This window comes from Prionailurus bengalensis, chromosome B3, assembly GCF_016509475.1.
Source record: "Prionailurus bengalensis isolate Pbe53 chromosome B3, Fcat_Pben_1.1_paternal_pri, whole genome shotgun sequence".
In the NCBI taxonomy this organism is placed as follows: domain Eukaryota; kingdom Metazoa; phylum Chordata; class Mammalia; order Carnivora; family Felidae; genus Prionailurus; species Prionailurus bengalensis.
Genome location: NC_057355.1, coordinates 128,050,993 through 128,073,581, shown reverse-complemented (window position 1 = coordinate 128,073,581; position 22,589 = coordinate 128,050,993).

Genomic DNA, 22,589 nt, shown 5'->3' with positions numbered 1-22,589 from the left:
AAGAGATTTCAATTGTCCTGATCTGATTCTTTTTTTTTTTTCTTTCTTTCTTCAAATCTGTCAGTGACTGTAATAGCATTGATACGATCTCTGAGCTGCTTGTCTACCATGACTTACACATTTTAAATTTAAACTAACTTCCCTTTTTCTATGTATCTCATATTTCCTAAAGCAGTGGACTAGTAAGCGGAAAGGTACACACCATGTAATGGGTAGGTAATTCTCTCCTCATAAACATCTTGAAAGATAGAGCAAAGAAATACACAAAGCCAAAGCCAACCAAATAAAAAGAAAACAAAGACAGAAACTAACACCCACTGCTATGACACTGTTACAGGAACACTGGGGATTTATAAACACAGAGTATCTCACATCACATTGTGCTTAGAATAAAAAAAATCAACTTAAGCAGGTTTTGATTAATGAGACACTCAAGAGGTTAATTGGGCTAAATTTTGACCTGGATTTTCTTCTAAAGGCTAATTATGAAGTTTGTGTAACTCAATCTATAGTGTTAGAAAACATCATGGTTTCAGAGCTGCCAATTCTCCTTTCCCTCTATTTTTACACATTATTATTAGGTTTTCATTCTGGTTTGCTTTTTAGGGTGGGAGAATTTAGCTTAGGGTCAATAGCCCAGCCTTGACTTATGATGAGATTCAAAAAAGTCCCCATCCTTACAAGCAGATTTCTGACAGCACTGAATTTTATTATTACTAACTGTATAATTTAGCAGCATGTGAGACAAACTTATATGACACTTTTGCAAATGAAATAGTTCATCTTTTTTTCAAGCATACCAATAAATGCCACCAACCTCTCACACTCCCCACATAAACCGAGTCCAGTTATAGAAAGCAGGACCCTTTCATATCTTCACTTCTGTTAACTTATGATTTTTTTCTGAGATTGAAAAGCTTTGTTTCAGAGCCTGTGGCTCTTTTTAAACATGCTTAAGGAACTTTTTGTTTTGTTATTTTCTTCCTTTGAAGCAAGTTAACGTTTCTTTTTATTCTTTTGATAGGAAACTTCCAAAAGCTATTGGAGGAAAAAAAACCCTTCAGATACAAGTTTTAAATCTGTAAGGATGTTATTTCTTCTCTGATTTACCAAGATTTCCATGCAGGCGGGTGACTTATTTCCTTTGTTGCCTTCCTCTAGTCCTTAGCTCTCAAGTGAGTGAGGCTAATTATTTGTCAAATGAATTTTTGTGATTTTTTTAAGTATAATTTATTGTCAAGTTGGCTAACATACAGTGTATACAGTGTGCTCTTGGTTTAGGGAGTAGATTCCGTGATTTTTAAAATTACAGAATTATTACTGAGTTCTTATTATGTAACAGATGTCTTGTGCTACACACTTGTATGTGTGTCAATCCATTAAAGATCACAAAAACTCTGTGAAAATTGTTATCTCCATTTTTAGAAGATGAAATAGAAGGATCACAAGATTTACCCAGGTAAGTAAATAGCAGAGCCTGAGATCAATGTAACTGTATTTGTCAGGCTCTAAACCCCATGCTTTTAGCCATTACTCAGTCACCAATGGAAACAACTCAACAGTGTGCCAAATAGGTCACGTGTTTCCCTCTACTCGTCAGTCCTTCTTGCTGTTAGCCGGGGCCATGTGAGTCATTTAGCAGTGGGATGTGAGCAGAGCTGCCGGACGCTATTTTCAGTCTGAGGTAATTTAGGGTAGGTGTGTATTTTTCTCATTTTCTTTCCTCCTGCCGCAGCCAACCTGGAAGCCACAAGTTGGCAGTAACCTAAATGGTAGAACCTCCAAGTGCCCAACTTTCCGAGTGTCTAACATGGAACAAAGCCACCCTCCATTTTCAAAATGTGCTTTAGATTTGTGGTAAGAATATAATGAGATTTGGAGGGTAATTTGTTACTCTGGAAAAATCCAACCTTTCCTAACTAATATAGTGTCCTGTGAGAAAGAAAAAAATGGATTATTTAGTGATTAAATGCATATATGATCGATTTCATTGGTTCCAAGTGAGTATATATTATATTAACAAGGATATATAATTCTCATTACTGTCAATACATGACATCACACATCTGGAAGAACAGAATAAAAAAGTATACAGGGGCACCTGGATGGCTCAGTAGGTTGAGTGTTGGACTCTTGATTTCGGCTCAGGTCATGACCTCATGGAACTGAGCCCTGTGTCCATGTGGAGCCTGCTTAAGATTCTCTCTCTCTCTCTCTCTCTCTCTCTCTCTCTCTCTCTCTCTCTCTCTTTCTCTCTCTCTGTCTCTCACCACCCTCTGCTCCTCTCCTCAACTCACACACACTGTCTCTCTCTGTCTCTGTCTCTAAAATAATAAAAAATTTAAAAGTATACAGATGACACAGAATACTACCAATATTAACCTTTTGAGAATCTTTGTTCAACCATTTTTTTCTTTCTTTTAATCAAAGAGGAAAAATTCAGGAACTTTGTATTCTTCAGTTAATAACATTTACTACTCTATCTGATTATAAGCCACTGCTAAGTCAGCCCTATCTGAGACCGACAAAAATTTGGGAGAGAAAGATACAAATGTTGGGGGAACTTATAGGCATGGAATGGAGAGAAGAGCCTATCTGATACATGCTGCAGATAAGGTCTTAGTCCTCTGTATAAAGATTTCAAGATAAACAGGAGTCAGAGTTTCAAGTAGTGTTAGTCCCTGAAAAATGTGACTCACTCACATAATGAGTTTCAGTTTGTTCAAATTGGAAAAAAAAAGACTGTTAGTCACAGAATTGTCTTTTCTAAATATATATGCACAGAAAATACCATTAGGAACTTTACTTTGGGAGAAGAGAAAATATGTGTGTCTCAGTATGGAGTAACCAAAACTGTGGAATATCACAACACTGAACCATGTGAATAGGTAAATTAGTGAAATCATGTTGCTAAAGCTGTTACTTTGGACTAGGATCCAGGAGGTATAGCTGTTTATACAATTGTAGGCAAGTCATTAACATGCCAGGTTCAGCCTTGTGCAATTTGTAGAAATTCGTGTAATGTGGAAAAATAATGTCTGAAATATCTCCTAGCCTGAATATTCTGAAAATCTCTAAATCTTATAGCATAGTGGTTAAAAACATATGCTCTTAACAGCTTTATAACCCATCATACTACCTAACCTTTTTGTAGTTAATTTTCTTGATCTATAAAAATTAAAGTAATAATTGATCTCATAAGATTATTGTGTAAATAAAATTAGGATAATACAAATAAATGATGAGAATTGTGTCTGACATATAATAACTACTTAATAAATAATAATGAGTTCTGTAGATAAAGCAATACATATTTTCAAAGTTGTTCATGCCCTAACAGATGTTGGGGAGGAAAAATGTTTATTTTACCCTTTAAGGTTCTTCTGGCTGGTGTAGGAGTTAAAATGACATGAGACAGATTAACAGAAGAAAATACAAGGAAAATATGTATGTACTGGGATTCCATAAGAAAAATGAGGCCCACAGGCAATCAGGAAATTGACGTTCATATGCCTTCCAGGGCTAAGGAGAAAGAGTTAGAGGTCTGGGACTTAAAAGAGAAGGCAGGCAATTCAAAGGAAAATTAAAAAGAGTAAATGTTTGGTAAACAAATGTTTGCTGGGCCATACAAAAACAACGGGACACAGAAAGAAATTTTCACAGACTTTGCTAATCTCCTCTCTACCTATCACATCTAGTTCATATTATGCTATAGTTAAATATGGTGATAGCTCTCTTCCTGGAGCAGATCCTCAACCTAAATTTTTTTGGGCAGTTAGACGGAAAGGTCAAAGGTTCTTCATTCAAATTACTTTCCTTTTTTTAGGAGACAATCATCTCAGCTCAAGAGATTTGTTTGTTTTCTCTATTCTTAATATGCTGTAGATGAGTCTTATTTCTCAGCTGGAAACTGAACTAGAACTGGGGGAAGAGATGTACCCCAAAACTGGAAAGCTCTCCTCGCAATGTTTGTCGCTATGACTAGAACAGTCAACAGTCTATTCCAGGAAGCAAAAGTATAATAAATAGGAAGCTTGGAGGATGGGGAAATCTCATTAAGTGACAAGAGGAAGATTTTGCTAAAATGCCTTTGTCAGATGATTTTAAAGGAATTCAGTAAAGATAATTGGATTCATGATTAAACAGAGGTAAGAGGCAAGCACGGTGGTAAGGGTAGAAAGGAAACTGAGGTAAATGTCACAGTGATGGTCCCTTAGAGATCTCTTAATAGAAAAACCTTTCCTAAATCTGCATTTTACTTTAATACAAATGACCTTTCTTTTATGAAGCCAGAGGAAAACTATATATATTATTTTCTTTAACATGAAAGACTTTTCTCTTATGTATTTACATGTACCCTATATTTTTCTGGACCCTAAATTCGAGATTAAGCGAGAGAAATATGCTTAAATTCTACCATTATTCTTCCTTCCTTTAATATTATGTAAGGAAGAAACATATCAGTGGAAAAGTCAGAAAGATGTGTACTGGCAGATTAACAACAAATACATATTGTGCAACCTACAGATGTTCTATGGCTTAGAAGTTCTCTATTTTTACAAGCCAATCTGATTTTCACTCGCTCAGCGCAACAGACTCCCAACCTACTCCCCTGGGACCTTTCTACTGTTACCTTCCAAAACAGATTAATTAGTACCTGGAAAAGCCATGCGGGGGTGCTGGTAACTGCTCAACTACTCGCTGAGACTGTAGTCATTTCCAGAAGGAGAAAGGGTGCTCTGCTGCCGATGTAATAGGTGAGCTTTGTTTATACACTCCAACATTAACTGAAAGACAAAGGAGATATAAGTTGGGTAAGAAATTTTCCAGGTAAGAGTCAACATACGATGTCACTTCTCTACAAGAACCTTGCCATCCCCAAGTATAGTTCGTTCAAGCTGAGGCCTGCCTATCTCTTTCACAGTGACACCAGCATCTGACACATTCAGGGGATGCGTGGCTGTAATCTGAGCCAAGATACTAATTATAAAGAACATGAAAGGATGCTAAATTTGGCTTGAGAACAAAAGCAAATGCCTGTTCTTTTAAAAATCAGTTCTAACATTTGATCTTCTTAACCATCTTTGGTGATTGTAATAACACTGGGAAATAACACTGCATAAAGGATTAGTAAACATTGCTAAGAAAGAACTGGCACAAAGATAATAAAATTACATTTGGTTAAGAAACCTGGTTCCCTCTTAGGGCCTCCCTCATATATTCAATCTTTTTGTGTTTTTTTGCCAAATCACTGCCTGATTTCATTATTCGTAACAATCATCTCTAATAATATGGATAAAATTTTTTATTGTTTTTACTTGGCGGGGAAAGATTTCTTTGGCTTTAGTGAAACCTACATGATTGAAAGTATCGTACAGAAGATTGTCACAAGCAGATAGGGCTTGTTCTTAGCCATGTGTTCTCATTCTGTACTGTTCTCTGTTCCTTAATTATGCTTCACTACAGATGTTGTCCTCTATTTCCTCATCCTTCATGCCTTACAACTTCATGACCCCAATTCCATCTGAGCCTGTTGTGCACCCTCCTCTCAACTGAGGACAAATTGGTTTAGCTTTAAGCATTCCATCTTCGTATGTTGAAACCTTTCCCAACTGCAGTTCACATTCGACTGGGTCACTTTCCTCACCAACAGAAGAGAACCATGTAATGGCTGTGTTGGTTGTCAAAGAAAACCCGAACACTGTCAAATCGTCTCAATACCTGCAACGTTTATAACACAGCTACAAGAATTGGTATCAAAGGCGCTTTGAGCATACTTTTTCTCTAAAAGCTTAACGTTTAAGTCCTGTAACCAACACGAAACCCTAATCCCCCAAGGTGTACAGGTAGAGCGGTCATAAAGAAAACACTTACCCAGGAGAGACTATCGATTTTGAACCCTGCCAGATGAATCTAACGCAGAACATGCTCTAAAATGCTCCGGGGAAAAAGTCCCCTTTGTTTCCCTTCTCTGAACTTTCTTCTTGGATAAATTCAGGCAGTTTTCCAATTCATGAACACTTCCCTCCGGCAAGGTCTGATCGTTGTAAATGTGTTGCCAGGATGGCAGACTCTCTTCTTTGGCAGAAACCCCAGAGCAAACAGATAATGTGCCCGGGAAACCAAGTTCCCAATCCTGGGAAGGTCAAACTGAGATGAACTGCGAGCAAGTCACTTCTCAATCATGCTGATTTCTTCTACATTAAATGATGCTGGGAAGCACAGACACTGGCAACACTGCTATTAAGATAAGTTTGACTCATTTAGCAGCAGTAGTAAACCTAGGAGGCTGACTCAAATGAGCAGACGCCAGTGACGCTGGTAAACAAGTGTTCACACCTGTTAACAGCTGTGTGGCTTCCCTATTCCAGGTGTGCTATGTAAACTCAACTCAATGCCACATTTATCACCTATTAAGGGTTATCAAATTGCATTGTGCAGACTATCCCTCTGGAAATTGTCACAAATAAAGCTTGGCGTCATTTGTCCAGGGCCTCAATAAAGTGGATGTAGATGCACAATGTAAATCTAAGATCGTATCAAATAGGCTCCAATTAAAATTCTGTACTATAAAGAATACTCCAAAGCCATAGCCCTGGAAGACTGCCACAAACCACTTAATTCTAATATTTCTAAGAAGTCAGTGGAAAACTTTCTTGCTGGATTTTTTTTAGGGAGAGCAGTCACAAGGTGGGGATGGGGCAAATGTAATCATGTGAACAATTGTGATGGAGAGAGGCAGACTGCCTTCTACAAAGCCAATCAAAACCAGACCTGCCAATTTGCAGATTATATTATAAATTCTGTGGTAATGATGGGAGAGAGACTGGGTGGCAGAGTTTCTAGGGACTACTTAGGCAACTAATATGATTGTAAATTTCTCCCACCACTACCTAACATACTTGATAAACGAAACACTCCTACCATAGGTAGTGAGCCTCCGGAATTCTGAATTGCAGAAATTTGTGAGTTGGAATGTAGCTTAAGAGTTGTCAAATATATCCTCCCTCTGATATAGTAAGCTTTTCCACAGAATGTCTCTAAAGTCACTCATGAGCTGCTATTCAAATATTTCTAGCGATATTTCTAGCGATGAAGAACTCAATTCTTCACAAGAAATGTATTTCATTTCTGAAGATCACATTCCTCATTTAAGCTAAAGTATTCTTCCCCATAATTGTATATGAAATTTTATATTAAAATTCTATTCTAATCCATTTGGTCTTACTGCTTCCCACAAGAATGTAGGTTTCATGAGAGCAGAGGCTGTGTTTGTATGGTGTATTTTGTTTTACCTACATCATGCACATGGGCTGGCAATGGACAGAATACATACACATGTTTATTGAATGAGTGAAACAATAGAAGTTAACCTTCCTCTTAGCATCTCAACAATCTTGAAGATATTTAAGAACAATTGAAAATCCTTTAATTCACATCTTATGTTTTAATTTTTACTCATATTTTGCCATCCCAGTTGCTCATCCATGGGTTTATTTAAGTCCTATGTATGTGTGAGTGTGTGTGTCTTGAGAAAGAGAAAATATGCCTAAGCCTTATCATATACCTGCTCATATTCCTTGGCCATTAACAACTTTAAAATGGTGTAGTCATTTTTATCAAGTCCAGAGTGCTTTGCCCTAGTGCATCAAAATCATGGTCTATAACTCTGAACGAGGACACCATCTACACTGCTGCTCTGCAAATCTTGTCTCCTTCAATGTCATAGATTAAAATAAAAACAGTATTAAAAATACCACCTACTCCTTCATTTCTATCAGTTTCTTATGCAGGCCTTGAAATATATCTATAAAATAGTGCTCATCACTTTAAGAGACAAAACAGATGAACATAAGGGAAGGTAAACGAAAATAATATAAAAACAGGGAGGGGGACAAAACACAAGAGACTCACAAATATGGAGAACAAACAGAGGGTTACTGGAGGGTTTGTGGGAGGGGGGATGGGCTAAATGTGTAAGGGGCATTAAGGAATCTACTCCTGAAATCATTGTTGCACTATATGCTAACTAATTTGGATGTAAATTTAAAAAAAAATAAAATTAAAAAAATAGTCCCCATCAAAGTGAAGATAACAGATTTCTACTGATGCCACAGAAGTCTGTGGGGTCCCTCAAAATTTAAATTATAATGAACTATACATTTGGTCCTTTTTTCTCCACAAAATTGGAGGCCTCAGAAAGTTAGAAAATTAAACTTTTTAATTACTCCCTCCTAACTTATTTGTGGTACTTAATTCTCGGAATCATTATTGGCCAGAACTGACATTTTTGTCAATCACGAACAAAGATTATGAAAACTTCCTGGGGTCAGCTCTAAGAAAAACTAGTTCACATAACAAGTATTTATTTAGTACCTACTATATGCAAGAAGCAATTCTAAATACCATCTCTGACAAAGATTATAGTTGGAATGGGAGGAATCAGAGAATAAATACAAAATTTTGAGTACAGAAATATATGTTAGATAATGCTAGTGGAAAAACAGACCCTTCTATGCGTTCTGGCCAATGCGTAGGAGTGACTGCTGCTCAAAGACTATAAAAGTGACATTTGAGCAAAGAAGTAAAGGAAGAAAGGGTCAGAGTTATGTAGACAATTGGGGGAAGCAGACAGAACACACTATTTCAATGCTACTCACACCTTACTGTGCATATAAACGAAGGCACCAAAGGTCTACAGATAACCCCAACAGGGCAACTTAATTTGTTGGTATAGTCTGATGATAAGAGATAGGGAAACGGGAAAGGAAAATTATTTTAGTTAAAAAAATCATAATCTTTTCTATAAAACAGACAAGTACTTTAGCCAACTCTTAATCTCAGCATAATGCTCAGCTTTTGTGATTTTCATTGATGTGGCCATTATTTGAACTTATTTTGGCATACTTTCTCATTTTCATGTGCTGTCTCACTTTTGGATTCCATTAGGTGCTAAATGTGTAAGTGCCAAGAATATCACTTGGGAGCCTGCTTCGCATGAGAATTCTAGAGCCAATTTCACATTCAGAAATGAATGGGAAAGGTTTCAGGAAAGCTATTGAATTTTCATAGGGGTGCTCAAATGAAACCTTGCAGCCATTTGAATTTATTTTATTGCTACACACATATCATATAAATTTGCATTACCTTTTATAATACATATTTACTTATTTTTCTCAGCCCTATGCTAAACCAGGAGGCCAACTAGACTTTACAGAAATTCTAATTATCCAAAAAAAAAAAAATCTTAAGTGGTTTTAGGGCACATTATGCATTCAGCATATGTGTGTGAGCTTTCACTCTCCCTCACACATACCCCTCTGGCTGATTTCTGGAAAACAGATAACCCAACTGTGGTGGAAAGGAAAAGCCTATTAGAGATAGCATCAAATCTTTCACATATTATCTTCTCCTTTCCTTCTCTTGCCTAGGTAACGTAATTCAATTCTGCCTTGGCCATTCACCTTTGACAGAATGTTAAGGTGGTGATTCTACGAGGAAAATCTTTGATAAAATAATTCCATCCTTTGGGTATCTTGGCTTCAAGTATTTATCATCATTTAGAAAAGTGGCTGAAATGTTACCTTTAGGATGGGGACTTAAAGAGACTGAATAAATGCTAAATGCCTTTAGTTGGTTTTGCCCAATACTTTGGGTTGAGTATAAAATGGATCACAGGAAATCTATTTTTTGTCTTTCTGTGCAAAGCTATTCAACATTTATCCATTATCATAGAAACAATTCAATTAATGGCTCTTGGGAACCAGAATATAGCCCTACTATCTACACCTTAATAGCCTCTATATATCATTGCAACCTAATTTCCAGATTGAATTGAATGTAAATGGCAGTTGCCCATAGATTAAAAAAAAAAAGTTTAAATTGTACTATTTTAGTTCCATTCCCACAATGCTCTCCTGGTATACATATTAAATGCTTTCCTCTAATTCACACTCTGAGTTCTGTAAATTAATACTGCTATTTTGATTTCATTTAGACTTTTTAATTTTCAGATAAATCATTTGGATGAAAGGGAACTGTTTGCCAGTTGGAGCCTGCTTGCATTATCAGTGAATTATTCAGCAGTATTCTCCCCCACGGTGCTCAGAATATCAGCCCCACTTTCCCCCTCCACCCCCTGGTGTTTTTTTCCTTCTAAGTACTCATGTGAGCAGAGCAGAGAAAGCTGAGGCCACGCAGAAGGAGGATTCCATTTCTCTGGGGCAGAGTGTCAGGAAAGGAGGGCCTGTGTTTAATGTCTTCGTAGCAGCTACACTCATCTGCTCTCTGGTGGAGCAGAGGAACGGGAGGAAAAATTCCCACTGCCAAAGCAAATGAACATGAAAGTGTTCACCATCTCCTTTATAACCACTGTAGGTTGAACAAGCTGCTTCTGCTGGTCTCTTCTATTTCATTCTCCAAACACAGAAGATCTGGTGGAAATCTGTGCAGGAAAAAGTAACTGCAAATAGGGTGGGGCTCATCTGTAGAATTGTTGCAGACTGTGTCTGAGATCTCTCCTGGCCTGACACTCACAGAACTGGAGGGAACAATTCGGTTTAGTGGAAGGGGTGAGGAGTAAGAACTTACGATGCATCTCAGAGGGCATTCCTGATGGCCACTGCATGACCCCACTGTCCCAGCCACAGCCCACATTGCAGCCCTCATCATTTCACCTTGGAACTAAGAGCTTGTTCTGAGCCACTGGCTTATTCCCACATTTCCCTCCAAACCACCACACTCTGCCAGATGAATCTCCCTGTAAGAGTTTTGCATAAATCCTCCTGCAATTACCCCTGCCTTGCTCCCAGCAAGATAAAGCTCATACTCTTTAATCACAGCATTTGACACATTCTGATCTCTTTCCTTGCTATCTTAAGGCCTCTCTGTTCAAATCCTGCCTGGTGGGTTTTTCCTTTTCCAAAAAGATAGAAATGTCTTATTCTCATATGGTGTGGAAAGCCTTCTTGCCTTTTCCCCACGTTATACCGCGTTCAAAAATCAGCTTATGCTCTGTCTGGCCCTTTAGAACACACCCCCTTGGGAAAGTGTCCTGACCAATCTTACTTGCCATCATGTCTCCTTATATACACTGGTATGGTGAACAGAGGCTTCTGCACAACTGTGTTCTGCCCTGCTCACCTGTGCCTTAGGCTGTGTTATCAGGACAACTCCCTGGCATTCACCATCTCCTTCCTCTTCCCCATTATTCTCTTTGTCTCTTGTGGGTCTGGTGAACTTCTACCTACCCTCTAAAGCCCAACCTTGTTAGCTCCAGATTTGCTCAACATAAGCCTTAGGGAGAATTAGATTCCCCCTCATCTGCATTCCCATTAATCTTTATCGACACATTTCTAACTGCATGTACTTTTTTTTAGAGTTAGTATCTGCACGTTTTTCTCTTGTACTTCTTAATCCAAGCTGCAACTCATTGAGGATAGAAGATGAGATGTATTCACTTGTCCTCCAACGTTGGCACAGTAAATGGCACATATCTGGTGCTCAGTCAGACTTTACCACTAAGAAACTAATAGCAGTGTGTCGTTGCTTCTGTTTTTCACAAATTTAAAGTAAAAGTAACTTCACCCCTTCAATTCATCATGATCTTTTTATCTATCTCATCAAAACCAACAGTCCCAAAGAATGCTCTTCTTATATCTCCTTCTTAGGGTCTCTAAGCTCTGGGTAGTAAAGAGCTCTCTTAAAGCAATTCGACGGGCAGGAAAGAAAAGTCTTTCTGATTTTTCATAATGAACAGGCTGGGGTCACCTCACAGTGACAGACTGTGATACTGACCTCTCAACTACCCTCCCAGGGACTAGAGACTTTACCATACCAAGACCGGCATTAAAAAATTTGATAACAATAGCTGTAACCATGGGAAACTTTCACTCCTCCAGTTTGAATTAAAAAAAAAAAAATCAAATCTCAGAGGGATGTGTTTTATCATCCCTAACAAAAGGTGCTGCTTAGAAAAAAGAAATGACAGCTTGTAAATTATGAGACATCCATCTGATGCGGGCCTGTCAGTCACCCAGGCCCTCCATCAAGATGAAAGAAAAGTAATAAAAATTCTGGTATCAGGAAGCAAACTTGAGAAATGGAAGTTCAGACAGCCATTCCTGTGGTCCTGCTATTTTTGCACTGGTCCTCTCAAAATCCACCGCATCCCAAATGCTGGCGAAAGTTAACGAATCTTGGTAACATGGCTTCCTAGTCTCTGTGGTTGGGCAGGGAGAAGTGAAAGAATTACAGTATCGTGCACGATGCTGCTCTGGAATAATTTGCATTCCAAATGGGAACAGAAAGTTATGGGGAAAAATTACATCCCTTTCAACATGTTTTCAAGCTAAATTTGGGAGACCAGAAAAATCTGAATAAATTATAAAGCCTACGCCAAACACCTTAGTGATTTAAACTGAACCCAATTTCTTTTAATGTTCCCACATGACTATTTGACATCTTGACTTCTGTGTGTTAACAACATTCAGCACTGTTCTTTTTAATTACTGAATTTCTCTACATTAAAATTAGATCATAAATACTTTTTTCAAAAATAAAAGAAATAGACCAAAAGATTGAGCCCACACAGGAAATCTCAAAATGGGTAATTTACACACAGGAATTATAATCTTTTGAACTATTTTGACTTCAGGATAATCTCTCTCTCTCTCTCTCTCTCTCTCTCTCTCTCTCTCTCTCACACACACACACACACAGACATGCACACATACATATACACACATGTATACTTACATATATGAGATTATATATATATGTGTATATGTATGTATATACATGTATATACACATATATAGGTATGTATACACATATATATGTGTACATATACATTTATATATATTTATATAATGTATCACTGAAAATAGGGACTTGAAAGGATTTACATTCTTAATAGTCCAGATATGAAGGCCGAAATCTTTACTCTCAATTTCCTGAATGTCTTTTTACATAAACTACTATAATAGTCAAAGAAGAAAAAAGAGAAAAAGAAGAAATAAAGAATGAGGAGGCAGAGGAAGAAGAAGAAAGGAGGAGGAGGAAGAGATGAAATAATGGGAGCCTGATATGATGGAAGAATGTATAGTAATGACAGTGAGCAGGACACATCCTGTGCTGCCATGGAGGAAACAGACCAGCAGGTATTTAAATTGGGTTCAAAACAATTTTTCTGTTCAGTAAAATTATTACTCGAGGCCCGTTGGCCTTGTCTATCCTATGGTTTGTACCTTCTGGCAACTCCTCCCCACCCCCAGTGGATACAGGTGCTCTGCATACAAAGCAATTTCATATAGAAGATTTGCAAACTGGGCCACAGATCCTTGTCACCGCTTCTCCTCTGCTTGCCTCCATCATGCCCAACTGCCTTGTGCTTAATTTGAAAAGAGGAACTGTAGGTGTGAACTATGCGCTCCCATGTGGCACAAAGGACTTGCCAGAGGTATTAGACAGAGTTCTGCAAAGAAACAGAATCAATAGGATAGGTAGAGATATAGACAAGAGGAAACTTATAGGAATTGGCTCACACAGTTAAGGAGGCCAAGAAGTCCCACAGTCGGCTGTGTACACACTGGAGACCCAGGAAAGCTAGTGGTGCAGTTCTAGACTGAGTCGAAGGACCTGAGAATCAGGGTGTGACAGAGTCTGAAAGCCCAAGCACCAGGAAAGCCCATGTCTGAAGGTGAAAGATGAATGCTCTCAGCTCAAGCAGAGAGAGAGTGAATCTGCTCTCTTTTTGTTACAGTTCTTATTATATTTGGTTCCTTAACAGATTAGATGATACTCACCCACGCTGGGGAGGGCCATCTGTCTTACTCAGTTCAACAATTCAAATGCTAATCTCTTCCTGAAACACCCTTACAGACACACCCAGAAATAAGGTTCTGAGAGCTACGTGGGCATCCTTTAACTCCCTCAAGTTGATGCATAAAATTAACCATCACACCTGAAAACTGTACTGAGACTTAACCAAACTTTACTGAGCTTCTGCTTGCACTAGGCTAGGACACTAAAGGTGACTGAAGTCCCTTCAGTGCCACTTAAGGTGGCTGAGTCTTTGCTAAAGCCAACACAATACTAACAAACCATGAAATGTACTTTTCCTAATTCACAGTGCCTAACCATTTTCCACTCACTTCCCTTCTGTGATTTTCCATTTCCCTAGAGCCTCTTGTTTCCCCAGAGCCTCTAGAGCAGCTTTTAGTTCTAGCTTTTTCACTTCCCTATGGCTCCTTTTTGTTCCCTCTCTGCTCTCCCTTTAAAAACCTCAGTGACTGGGGCGCCTGGGTGGCTCAGTCGGTTAAGCGTCCCACTTCAGCTCAGGTCATGACCTCATGGTCCGTCCGTGAGTTCGAGCCCCGCGTTGGGCTCTGGGCTGATGGCTCAGAGCCTGGAGCCTGTTTCAGATTCTGTGTCTCCCTCTCTCTCTGCCCCTCCCCCATTCATGCTCTGTCTCTCTCTGTCTCAAAAATAAATAAACGTTAAAAAAAAATTTAAAAACCTCAGTGACCTTTGCCTTAATTGTAGTAGGCTCAGTTTACACTGGGGTCTCTCTCGCTTACTGAAATAGTCTGAATAAAATCTGTCTCACTGTTTAACAGTGATCAGTGCTATTTCTCTTTACTATTTCAACAGGACGTGTTGGCTTCATAGAGAGCAGTGAATGAGGAAAGCTTGTAAAGAAGGCGGGCGTTATTCTACACATGGTGTAAATGGAAAATGGGATAGAAGATGCTCATAGAAAGACACAGGCTGCATGTTATCACGTGCTCATTGGCCCGGTGTTCACAGATCCTCTAACTTTTTCAAGCAAAATCAGAGATCAGAATTTTCTTTTTAATTTTTTTAATGTTTATTTATCTTTGAAGGAGAGACAGAGTGTGAGTGGGGGAGGGGCACAGAGAGAGAGAGGGAGACACAGCATCTGAAGCAGGGTCCAGGCTCTGAGCTGTCAGTACAGAGCCCGACGCAGGGCTTGAACCCACAAACTGTGAGATCATGACCGGAGCCGAAGTCGGTCACTTAACCGACTGAGCCACCCAGGTACCCCCGGAATTCTTTTTTGAAGTACATCTGCCATACTTTTAAAATGATAAATTACCAAACACCGTAATTGCCAAATTAGTAAACACTACACACACACACACGTGTGTGTGCGCGCGCGCACACACACACACACACACACACACACACACCAAGTTTCCTCGCTTACTGTGGCAGGTTGTGAATGAGAATGTGTATGTGTATATCTCAAAGCCCTCCTGGATTCTAAACAGCCAGAATAAGGAAAGTATTTTCTGTCATTTAATGTAAATTGCTAAGCTCACTGTTGCATCAACTGCTTGAGACAATATTGTAAGCAAAATAACACATATGAGATACCTGTTCTGTGAACTAATGGAAGGATTCTATCTCTGGAGCTGTCAATTACCTTTCAGTCCTGCTAAACTCATTTGAGAAGCAGTCTGTTTCTGAGGCATGGATTATTTGTCTGAATAAACGGGAACGTTATGCTCAACAGACACCATTCTGATTGTGAATGCCACCTCAGTTAGAGTGTCGCTGCTAATGCTAGGTAGCTACAGATTTTTAGTTTGGTTACATTTGACAAAACCCAGAATGCTCTGTTTCCTTTGTGTTGAACATTTTATATTGTGTTTCATTACCAAATAAAGGATAAAATCACCCTACGACGGGCATCTACATAAAACTAACCAAAATAAGATTTGTCCTATTTTGATATCCCCTGCTGAGGCTGGTTTCTACTTTCCTATAGCCTCTTCTCTAAAGAGCTAAGTAGTCCTCTTCCCTTTCTTCTTTCTCCACTTGTTCTCCCTTTTTGTCATTTTATGTCCCTTCCTTCCATTTGCACTGGAGATTATTAATTAACATAGTAATGTTTATGAAAGAGTTCTCCTCCATTTTACATAGTGTTGTCATTCTACATGGGGCTTCCAGGTAAGATATTAAAATGAAATACAGAAAATCTGGGGAACAAACCATACTCAATACTGGATATTGTGGTTGCCTGCACGATAGCTTCCCACCTGCTCCCCTTGGGTAGTTTGGATGAATAAACCCATCTTCCATAAACTCATTGATAGATAAGTCTCAATTTTTTCAGTCAATCAGAATATTCGCTCTCAAGCATTTCAATCAGAGGGAAAACCTGAAATTTAGGGGAATAGTAAAAGATTTTTTTTTAATCTGTAAAGAAACAAAGCTAAAAATTTGGTGGTGCCCATATTCTGACCTTAAGAAAAGGACGCTGGGATTAAAGCAGATATCAGAATAGGACAGAGCTAAAAGAACTCTAGAGAAATATAGCTTGTTTTCTTGAAGACATCATAAACCTCAGGAATAAACCTTTCTTTCTGGAGCTTCACCATACTTTTTAATTATGTGGGCTAATATATATAGCTTTATTATTTAAGCCAGAGTTGATTTTGCTATAATTTGCATATAAAAACATATAATTGATATACTACCTATGCAAAGTCATTTGAAAATTTAAAATGTCTCCTAGGCCTATAAAGTCTGACTATGGCTTGACAGAATATATCGATTCTGTCACTTACTAGCCAAGTGGCTTTAATTATGTTACTTAATAGTCTCATTGCCTAAGTTTTTTTCTATAAAATAGGTATTATAATATCCATTCTACAGAGTTGTTGGGATTATTTGATAAAACATGTAAATGATTACAAACTACATAAAATACTTGGTAAGTGAGGTAGCAATAGAGAAAGAATTTGGGCTTCATTGTCCATGAAAGCAAAATAATGGCAAACAGTGGCAATACTCCTTCAGATACTGGCCAACAGAGAGCAGCGTTTGCCAGGTGACTACTATTAATCCTGTCCCCTTAGCAAGGGCATCAGGAATTTATTCATTCAATAAATATTAGCTGAGCATTTACTATGTGTCACCTACCATTTAAGATATTAGACATACAGCAGTGAACACAATGGGCAGCATTTTCTGCTTTCATGATACCTATCTTCTGTGAGGTAGTCAAACAATACAGTGCACATAAAATGCGTGTCATATGCCAGATGGTGATGAGTACTATGAAGGAAAATCAAGCAGGGAAATGGAATGGGTAGTTTGTGGGAAGAATCAGTCTTAATCTAATCAGGGAGGTGTCCATGGAGAATGGGAAATTTGTGTATGGTATAAAGAAGGTGAGTGAGTGAGCCCTGACAATATCTAGATGAAAAGCATCCAGGCTAAGGGTACATTGTATAGAAAGGACCTGGGGCAAGACTAGGCCAATTGAGTTCAAGGAACTCAAGAAGGCAAGTGAGTAGGGATGGGTGAAGGAAGGGGTAAGTAACAGGCATGAGACCCTAAAAGTAGTAATTGTCCCAGAGAAGACTAGAGACAAACACAACACTGATGTCATTAAACACATGATTCAGCTAACTTCCTTTGTTTTGATTCCATTATCTAACATCTTTTTCTCGTTAAAATGTATAAATAATTTTTCTATAATTTTGGAGAATATCAAATACGGAGTTTCCTTCCCTACTGACATTGCTACTAATCTCCAATCCCAGAAGACTCTGTTTTCAACTTTCTTCACATTGTTGCCTCCATATCACTAAATGATATTCTTAAACCATTATTTCATAATTTAACAATTTTAGAATATTAGCCCTTGATTTATTGCTATCTTAAAGTTTAGTGTACTTTTTCTGTTCCCACTTCCTTTACCCTCAAAGAGTTAGATCCCTTTTACATCTTTTATAATATTTTTATTTTTTAACTACTTTTAAATTTTTTTTCATTTTATTTTTGTGAGAGAGAGATACAGAGAGAGAGAGAGAGAGAGAGAGAGAGAGAGAGAGAGAGAGAATGAGTGGAGGAGGGGCCGAGAGAGATAGGGAGACACAGAATCTGAAGCAGGCTCCAGGCTCTGAACTGTCAGCACAGAGCCCAACACAGGGTTTGAATGCAAGAACCTTGAGATCATGATCTGAGCTGAAGTGAAGACACTTAACTGACTGGGCCACCCAGGCACCCCTATAATAATATTTTCAAGTCAAAGTTTAAAAACACATCTTTACTTCTTTGTCCAATAACTAAAAACAATATTTCTTGATTCTCCATTTTAAAATTGTAGGCAGCTCTTATCCTCACTCGCTGACACCTTCCATTTTCAAAACTGTGTTATCCGTATTTTTTCTTTGATATTTTCAAGGTTGGTAACATTTACATGCTCTTCTGTGACTGTAATTAATTCTGAAATCAATAGACATAACTTAATATGTAAATATTCATCACTGATGATCACATTTTCTTTCATCTACAGTTTTTCCATGACTCTGCCTCTCAGGTCCTAATTGTCTTTCTTTTATTCTTAAATAGCATATCTTTAGCTGCTTAATTTTTATGTCTTCCATTTTCAGTCTTGCTAGTGTCTTTTAGCCTTATCCCAAACAGATACTTGAAGCCTTCTCTTAATTTCTGTAATAGGTTGGATCCACTGCTTTCCTAACCCAATCTTTCTGTCTCAACTAAACCTTCTTGGGCCCAAGGTATATAACTAAGTACCTTCTTTTAAAGGTTTATATGAGAAGTAAGTATACTGAGTACTTACGACTCTGAAGATGTCTTTTTGTGTCACGCTGAGGTTTACAACTTTGCCTGATGCAATATTCCAAGTGGAAAATATGTTTTCCTCCAACTTTGGGTGCTTGAAGCAATAGAGAAACTCTCAGTTGCTGAGTCTGAAGCTATTCAGACTCCAGTGCCTTTGGACATATTTCTCTTCTTGAAAAGTTGTCTCATCTTTTCATTTGATCCATTGGGTTACAAAATAGTTCAGTGATATGTTTAAGTATGGGATCTTTTCATTCATTTGGTTGGAGATTCTAAACTCTGTTTGCATCTGAAGACAAAGGTCCTTCTGCTCTTAAAATTTTATTCCATGGCATCTTTCCTTACATTGTTCTGATTTGTTGATGTGCTTTTAAGAAATGTTATAGTTGGTTATTGGACCCTAGATTTATCTTTTATATTTTACTTTTAGCTCATAGTTTGTGTGTCTTAGTTTTGTTTTTCTCTCTCAATTTTTTTCATAACTTTTCCTTTAAAACTATTAATTAAAAAATTGTCAACCAAACTTTTTACTGAACTAAAAATGTGTCATAAGGTTGAGAACACATGCCCTGGAATCAGATTGTGAGATCTAAATCCTACTCTGCCACTTACTAGCTATGTGACAAGTTATTTAACTTTTCTTTATCTTGGTTTCCTAATTGGTAAACTAAAGATAGTAAGAGTTTCCACTTCAAAGGGTTATGACAAAAAGTAAAAAGTGAATTTATTAAAAGTTTTTGAAACAGTGATATGAACCTGTCCTGAAAAAATATTATCTATTATTATTACTATTTCATAATTAAACAAATGTTTATTAGGGCTTATTGTATAAATCAGACACATTCTAGGGGCACCTGGGTAGCTAAGGTGGTTAAGTGTCCGACTTCAGCTCAGGTCATGATCTCAACAGCTTGTGAGTTAGAGCCCTGCGTCAGGCTCTGAGCCTGGAGCCTGCTTTGGATTCTGTGTCTCCCTCTCTCTCTCTCTGCCCCTCCCCTGCTTGTGCTCTCTCTCTCTCTCAAAAATAAATAAACATTAAAAAAAACAGACACATTCTAAATATTTTGAAAACATTAAGGAAAAAACCATCAAAATTCCCTGATTTTGAGAAATTCACATCCAACTTTGGATGCTGCATCCAAAGTTTTGTTTTTTGTTTTTTGTTTTTTGGAAAGCTTAGACAAACAAAAAACATAATAAGTAAGTGAATTATGTATATGTTAGGAGGGAACACTGCCATTAAAAAACAAAAAGTTGTAATGGAACAGGGGTATGATAAATTCCATGTGTGTACGGTGAGTAGCGACAGGGGTTCAATTTTACATGAGGCAGTCAGCGCAGGCCTTATATTTCAGGTACTATTTCAGTACTGACTTCAAGAAGGTTATAAAATGTAAAGTTAGAAGGCATGTTAGGGCAAAGGGAAGGGATCTGTTTTGTTCTAAGCAAATGTTATCTTAATGCTCCCCCTGATTTAACATTTATCTCAAATGTTTCGTTTTGTAATGATATGTTACTATTAACGATGGCATTATAATTCATTGGAAGGGCACCTAGGTGGCTCTGTCCATTGAGCATATGACTTTTGGTTTCAGGTCAGATCATGATCTCATGGTTCATGAGTTTGAGTTCTGCATCAAGCTCTGTGCTGACAGTGTGAAGACTGCTTGGGATTCTCTCTCTCCCTCTCTCTTTGCCCTCTCTCAAAATAAATAAATAAACATTTTTAAAAAATGCATTGGAATGGCTTTGGTAGATCTCTACTTTGTGCTTCCAGCATTTCCTTTGGCCTTATCAAGAAAAGTATGAGACTGACAAGCAGTGAATAGAGTCCTTAATTTGACATGAGGTTAAATTTTAACACTGGGGATAATAACTACCCATCTCTCCATTCCCAGCCCTATCCAGATTCAAAGTGACTAACAGTGACCCAGCAAGGCCAGCATGCAGAGGGGTTGCTGATGAAGGAAGAGCTCTTGGACAGGGGCTTAGGGATTGCCCCTCCTACAGCTGGGACGCAAGAGGCAAGGGCTTGATGATGCCCCTCTGGCCCCACTTGTTGATTATGTGAGCAGCTGTGAGACCTATTATTTTGAGACACACATGTCTAAGAAACTGATCTGACATTAGAAATATACTCCAAGAATATTGACCCTATATACATTATAACTTAATGGTCAACCCATCAAAACAAAGATAATGTTTGGTTTTTTGTTGCTTATTTTTGTTATCTTTCCACTTGTTATGGAAATAGTTTTGTAATAGAAAGTGGGGTTTTTTTAGTAGAACTATTCTATAAGACTACCATTACAATGAAACAGTTTGTAATAACTATAGAAACAATAACAAAACAGTGTTATTGTAATAAAAACAGCATTACTGTAAAACAGTAAGTAATAACATTTCAAAATGTACATAATTTTAATCATTTTATGAGCTTCTTTTTATTTGAGTGTGCAGTTTTTTTTTTAATTTGTTTTTTTTTTCAACGTTTATTTATTTTTGGGACAGAGAGAGACAGAGCATGAAAGGGGGAGGGGCAGAGAGAGAGGGAGACACAGAATCGGAAACAGGCTGCAGGCTCTGAGCCGTCAGCCCAGAGCCTGACGCGGGGCTCGAACTCCCGGACCGCGAGATCGTGACCTGGCTGAAGTCGGACGCTTAACTGACTGCGCCACCCAGGCGCCCCGAGTGTGCAGTTTTAAACAGTAAATGCCATGCTCTCTCCACTTATAGGTGAACTGGTTGATCCTTATATTAGAACAAGGGTCAGGAAACTAAGGATTGCCTCATTTTTTGTGCAGTATATGAACTAAGAATTACTTTTATGTTTTTAAGTAATTGGAAAGCAAGAACAAAAGAAGAATTTTATTCTGTGCCATGTGGAAATTATACAGAATTTAAATTTCAGCATCCATAAATAAAGTTTTATTGAAACACAGCCCTAATCCTGTGCTGACAGCTCAGAGCCTGGAGCCTGTTTCAGATTCTGAGTCTCCCTCTCTCTGACCCTCCCCCGTTCATGCTCTGTCTCTCTCTGTCTCAAAAATAAACATAAAAAAAAAATTAAAAAAAAAAAAAAGAAAAGAAACACAGCCCTAATCGCCGATTTATGTATTATTCATGGCTGCTTTCCTGTTACAAAAGCAGACTGAGTAGTTGCAAAAGAGATCATGTAGCCTACAAAACCCAAAATATTTACTATCTGAGCCTTTACAGAAAAGTTTGACAACCCTTGCACTAGAGTTACCTGTGTCCTACAAGAATAATCTTTCACACTAAATTAATAAATAACCATATCATCCTTGTGACATAAATTTAATTCTTCCCTGTAACATAAACATGAATGCCAAAATTTAAAATTACTGAGATTGGGGGGCACCTGGGTGGCTCAGCTGGTGAAGAGTCTGATTCTTGATTTCAGCTGAGGTCACAATATCACAGTTCATGGGATCAAGTCCCACTTTGGCTCTGGGCTGACAACATGGAGCCTGCTTGGGATTCTCACTCTCCCGCTCTCTCTGCCCCTCCCTTTCTTGTGTTCTCTCTCTGTCTCACTCTCAAAATAAATAAATAAATAAATAAATAAATGTTTAAAAATAATAATAATAAAATAAAAGTATTGACAGTGCAAATATGAGGGCCAGAACATGGTTCGTGGTAGATTCCCGAACTTAATGAGTTCCATCTGGTAAGGCTTCTTGGGATACTATACAGTAGACTTTTTTTTTTTTTTTTGAATCATCTAATGATACTTTTATAGTATTCTTTAATTTGCTATTTTTCAATTACAAATATTTACAGAAACAGTCCAAGGCTCATTATGTATTTGAAAACTCACAGCTCTGAATTTACTTCGGTTGACAGGACTGTTATACTACTAAGCTACTGAACAGGTGTTATATATACTACTGCAAACGTGCCTAAGTACCATTATTCACGTACTATTTAAAATAACAGTAAATCAA